Source organism: Zootermopsis nevadensis, unplaced genomic scaffold, assembly GCF_977971745.1.
Source record: "Zootermopsis nevadensis isolate Lab colony 2312 unplaced genomic scaffold, Znev_1.0 Znev_ptg000023l, whole genome shotgun sequence".
NCBI classification, from domain to species: Eukaryota; Metazoa; Arthropoda; class Insecta; order Blattodea; family Termopsidae; genus Zootermopsis; species Zootermopsis nevadensis.
The window spans coordinates 9,499,146-9,505,728 of record NW_028259155.1 but is presented as its reverse complement, the minus strand read 5'-3'; positions in this window follow the sequence as shown (position 1 = coordinate 9,505,728).

Genomic DNA, 6,583 nt, shown 5'->3' with positions numbered 1-6,583 from the left:
AGGTGGATAGATAGAGATCTGCTCTACCATAATCTTAAGCTCAGAGGGGGTTGGAATCATTTATTACATGAATAACCATCCCCTCATACATAAAAAGTAAAGATCGAAACAGGTGTGTCATATATCTAACGAATATTAAATTTTATTTCAATAACAATTAACATGAAACACCCTGTTTCAGCTCAACCTTCTTTTAAATGGGGGGTGGGTGGAGTCACATAGGGTGTGTCACCAAGCAAGCTACCACAGCTGTAATTTTAGTAAGTTCACTGTTCAAGAAATTCAGGAACGCTAAAATTGTTGAAATAACACGCACGTTGCATTCTGCATTCATGGTCAGTTGCTTCGTAACTCAGTAAAGTCTCAAAATTTAAAAAGTTTGCTTGCCGCATTTGAACGTTAAACAGTGAACGAAAATTCTGACAGCTGACTCCAGCGACATGCCAGCACATACAAGCAGCATTGAGGTTCTACGCAGAGACACAACCTCTTGCACTCAAGAATTCAGTGTTGCCATCCCCGAATGTTAACCTAAACTACGAGAGCAAAGGTTTCTGGTCCATCTTGAAGTTCATTATGATTTATAGTTTTTGTGTGTATGTGCACGAGTGCGTGAGAATGTAAGGCAATTTCTGGCTCTGATGAAGCCATTATCAAGGCAAACAGAAGTTGCAGTGGGAGGTACGAGGTGCGATCAGAAAGTTTCAAGACTATGTCAATAGAGGGCGAACCGGATGTAGTACGAGCTTCTGCCGCTAGGGGGTGCGGCCTACATTCATAGTGAATCAGTGTGCCAGCCGGCATCATCGAATTAGCATTTCTTTCTTAGTTACGGGCGTTTTGGTAGTGCATTACACCGACCCTCCTGCGATTTCGGAATGGCGTGTGCATCAAATTTTGCCAAAACGGCTACGGAAACCTATGAAATGCTAAAGCAAGCATTTGGGGAGTCCGCAATGGGTCGTGCACAAACTTTTGTGTGGCATTCACGTTTTAAAAATGTCCGAACCTCTGTCGATGATGACGAGCGTTCTGGACGACCATCTTCGAGCACAACGCCCGAAAATGTTACGAAGATTCGGCAGGCCATTCACGAAGATCAACGTCGTACCATCAACGACTTGTGCGACATTGTTGGGATAGGCTATGGGACCTGTCAGCTGATTCTAAAGGAAGAACTCCACATGCGACGCATCATGACAACGCGCCAGCGCACACCGCCCTCGAAGTTCAGCAGTTTTCGGCCTCAAACACCATGGCCGTCATCCCGCACCCTCCTTATTCGCCGTGCGACTTCTTCCTCTTCCCAAAGATGAAAATTCAGCTAAAGGGAAGGAGATTTGAGAAGATAGAAGAGATTCAGGCATAATCGCAGATGGTGCTTGACAGGCTGACAAAGAAAGATTTCCAGGGATGCTTCCAGTCTTGGCAGCGGCGCTGGGATCGTTGTGTTCACTCCCAGGGGAACTACTTCGAGGGTGATGGATGAATTTAATACCTGAGATAAGTGTACGGGTTTTTATAGGCGTAGTCTTGAAACTTTCCGATCGCACCTCGTACGTATGAGAACTCCGTATTTGTTTTCAGTTTATTTAATGCTTTCGGTCTCTAAATTTTTGACTGGTGTTTTTTTTACAGTGAATTCTTAATATCTACAGTAATTGAGGGTTGAAGTAGTGCAGATGATTACAAATAATAGAAATACAATAATTTTATTCACCGTCTTTTACACAAGCTTATAGATTGTTAAAATCACATAAAATTATAACATTTTAACATTTGATATTGTTACATTTTAAAATTGACGACATGTTTCGATGTTCATTCCATCATCGTCAGGTCTATCAATTAAAATTAAAAACTGTTGCACTTGCTGCCCTGCGTATACTGATTTGTTCTACCCGTTAGATTTTATTTGTTTAAGCTCCAGGCTTCTTCCATTTACTTTTGAAGACTGCGCCTGGATGTCTTAAATCGGGTTGTGTGTGAGGTGCGTGTCCGATATTACGGAGCTGTAGACTGCAATGAAATGTTATAATTTTATGTGATTTTAACAATCTATAAGCTTGTGTAAAAGACGGTGAATAAAATTATTGTATTGAAGAACACAAGCATGACGCAATTAAGATATAAGTTAAATAATAGAAAATCCAAGAATCTATGTTACATTCAGCTCTGAAATCCACTTCGGTATTACTTAGAAATAATGCTATAGACTTGTGTTCTTCTGACTGTTGATGGTTTCATCATTGTTTTGGTTTTATAAGCTGCTCGTAGAATCAGAACTGCTAACAAAATGGACTAATTTATTTAAAAAAATTTCCGAGTGTCACGGAAGAGTTTCCTTAGACTTCTGTTGTTTGTTTCATTGCTGAAACCACATTTATCTCCCCCTCGCTTTTTTAACAGAATCTTGCAACATAAAAATGGATAGTAGTAAATAACACTGTGCAACTAATTTCCTTATTTTGGACTTTATCCAACATCTATTGAGAGTTTTTAAAATGCCTTAAAAGAACACATTTTGAAGAAAGGTGCATCCTTCAAGAATGATTTCTTAAACTATTTAAAGAAACTTACATGACAATTCAATTCAATTAATTTATTTACGTGTTTGCCAACAGCAAGAAGCCAATAACAGGCAAACACTGATAATATATACAATAATAGTGAAATAATAATGGATAATATTACACAAACGGATTAACTAAACTTATACATGTAAAATATTAAATATAACTGCCAAGTACAGGCAAACCCAAAATATAAACAATATTAACACAGAGCAAAAAATGAAGAAATATAAATAAAAACAAATAATCCACCTAGGGAACACTAATATAATTGTAAAACTTTAAAAAATATAAAAAGACAGATAACGAAGCTAGATCATTTCCCTTGTTGAGAACGTTCGCTCAAGGGAGACAATGTTTATGCGAAATACGTCCAAAGATCTACATACGTCATTTGCAGCGATGACGCACCTCGCTGAAGGACTATGTCTTAGTGCACTGCTCACACTAAAAGTAGAAAATTCTCTATTTGCCTCGCCGGCACACGTAAACCAACAGCGTCCATAATGGAATGGCAATTGACTTTGCCCTTAAAATACATACAATGGATAAGGCCATAATAGAAAGATTAGTAAAAACGGCCGTGTTCATAGAATCTTCTGTACTTGATATTTTCGTGATTAGTTAAGTACATTGACTGCAGATGGCAGTTGTCTGGAAGGGAGGATGATAGATAATTTATGTAGTTCATTGATTTTTGGCAAGAGATGTATGTCTGAGCAGAGTCTAACAAATCATTTTCTGTTTGCAATTGTTATGATGATTAAATTCCACTATCCTAATTCTTGCTTTGTTTCCCACTTCTGTCCAGAGAAGAAAGTGTCTACAGTAATAATTAAGTTTCTTTAAGATGGTAAAGTTGCGTCATATTGTGATATAATAAGTATATATTAAATCTTGTCCGTCTAATCACAATAAATTCTTATTAAATATTAAAATATTACAATAATTAACATTTCAACATTTATATATACAGAACAACATCGAGTGTGTTATTAAAAATGGAATAAAAATCTGAAAAAGAACATCATTTGATATCTGGTAAAAAAATCTGATAAAAATGTACGCTGGTATAATGTATGAAAATTGTATTTAAATTATTTATCGTTTTGAAGCTTTATATAATTATATACACCTGAGGATGGTTCTTTTAGGAACTGAAACATGTCGTGAAACATGAAGAATGATGGTCTAATGTAAATCGAATATCTCGTTAAAGAACATCATTTGATATTTTAAATGTTAATTATTGTAATATTTTAATATTTAATGAGAATTTATTGTGATTAGACGGACAAGATTTAATATATACTTAAGTTTCTTTGTACAATTTCATGTTGCAGGGTTTGTTTTTTAAATATTCCAATTCCTTGGCATATTATAATATCATGCCTGGTACAGTCATCAAAGCATATCATTTAATCGGTTACTATTCAGTATCTCTAATTGCAGATGCTCAAGCTTGGTAGGTTTCATTCATACAGAAATCATTCACAAAATTTGATAAGCCAATCCAAAATTCAAGTAGCCGTGGGCACAGAAATTAGAAAGTAGTGATTGGTTTTATGAAGAAGCACCATTGGGATAAGTGTGATGTGGTGGCATGCTAAATAGTGTTGAAATGCAATGTGCTGAATTCTTCCATCAATCGGGCGTTCTCCTTGTCAGTAGTCAAGGCGTCGGCATTGTAGCTTCTTGGCGGATGCCAAGGTGACAGTACTGGATGTGTTGCCATCAGGCTCTAACCTCTTCAGGTTTGTGAAATCTCAGCTGAAGGATGCTGTTCTGAAGATCATTCCAGGAGATGGTTTTGAGTGGTACTTCCAAGAACTGCACAGCTGACAGCAAAGTGTATAGTTGCCCAAGGACAGTGTTCAGTAATCTCAAATTTGCATCATCGGTTGGTGACAATAAATCCATATCAGAATTTTCTGAACCAACTTTATTAATGGAATGCAGCATTCCCTTCACAAATTGGACCCAATTTCTTAATTGTCTTAATATAAAAATATAAGATGAGATAACTTTCCTTTTGAAGTAAACAAGGTTACAGTCTGAACAGGATCATCACTTGGTCTGTGCTGTGCACTTGCATGGAATCAAAATATTACGTACACTAGCAGACCTTTCCTTTTTAGTATGCAATTTCTTATATGTATCTGAGACATTCTTCATCAAGAACGGTCTAAAACAAGGAGATGCTTTGTCTCCCTTGCTCTTTAACTTTGTGCTAGAATACGCCATCAGGAAAGTCCAAGATAGGCAGGAGAGTTTGCAATTGAACGGGACACATCAGCTATTGGCATTTGCTGATGATGTTAATTTATTGGGGGACGATATGAACACAATAAAGAGGAACGCAGAAGTTTTACTAGAGGCTGGTAGACAAGTGGGGCTGGAAGTAAATTCAGAAAAAACTAAGTACATGTTAGTATCTCGTCATCAGAAGACAGACAGAATTATCTTGCGGTGGCTGATAAATACTTTGAAAGGGTTTCAAATTCAAATATCTGGGGAAAACAATAACAAATCAAAATGACACTCATGAGGAAGTTAGGAAGAGATTAAATTTTGGAAATGCTTGCTACTTCTCAGTTCAAAATATTTTGTCTTCCCGTCTGATTTCTAATAACCTGAAGATTAAAGTATACAAAACAATAATTTTGCCTGTTGTTTTGTATGGGTGCGAAATATGGTCTCTCACTCAGAGGGAGGAACACAGATTGCAGGTGTTGAGGATGATTTTTGTTCCTAGCAGAGAAGACGATGGGGGTCAGGAGAAAACTACATAATGATGAACTTAAAAATTTATATTCCTTCCCCAGTATTGTCAGGAAGAATGAAGTGGGTGGGGCATGTGGCGAGCATGGATGGGGGAAGAGACCGCTGGGGAGACCTAGACGTAGATGGGATGATAGTGTTGGGTGGGATATGTGGGAGATAGGTGTTGAAGGGGATTGGATTTTGTTGGCCCGGGTCAGGGTCTGGTCGAGGGCTTTGTTTTATTCGGTGATGAACTTTAGGGTTCCCTAAGCCATCTGGTTGGTTACTTCGTTATATTTAATCGTGTTGAATTTTTATTTTCAAATATATAGTTAGTTAAGACTCATGTTTACTCTTTAATGCCATATACCCAGAAGTACATGGTTCTTAATTCTCTTTATAAGTATATATACATATACACGTACATACATAGAGTGAGTTAAAAGTATGTTTACAGTCTTTATGTGCTTGTACTGGCAGAAGGCATGCCTGATGATTCGAGGAAACCCTGGTGTGTACGGATGAATCCGTCAACCTTGTGTATGTCATGCTCGGGCATGTGTGGAGAATGGAGGAGCAACCTTTGAGCATCTGTTACAAAGAAACGTCCCTGTCCTTATTCTTGGCAATAAAGGCATACATTGAGACTTATTTTGGGGTATTATTTTGAAAAATAAGCATTTGCTGCGACATGTTCATAAAAACATTTTTTCTTATTTTTGATCCAGGAACACACACACACACAGAAAGTTTGTAAACATACTTGTGACTCACTCTGTATATGATTTTTTTTATTAAATTATGTTGAATTTTTGATTTTAAATATATTGTTATATACAAGACTTATCCTGACTCTCTTAATGTCATGTACCCATAAAGTAGTACATGGTTCATAGATCTCTTGAAAAGTAATCAGCTATTTGGCCTTTATATATATGTGTGTGTGTGTGTATATATATATATATATATATATATATATATATATATATATATATATTTAACAAACAATTCGTAGAGTATTAGTGTTTGAAGAAGGAAAAAGAAATAAGAACTTCATATTTGCACATAGTTGCTGATAACCCACAAAAATATAGTAACTTCTTCTCCAACAAATTTAAGGAAGAATTTTTAGAAGTGCTGAAAGATCAATTCGGCAAAAAGGATGTCAAGGCAAATATTGTCTACCAGAGTTACATAAAGGTGGAAAACGTTAGCGGACTTCGTGAAGTGGCTTGCACGGGAAGGTT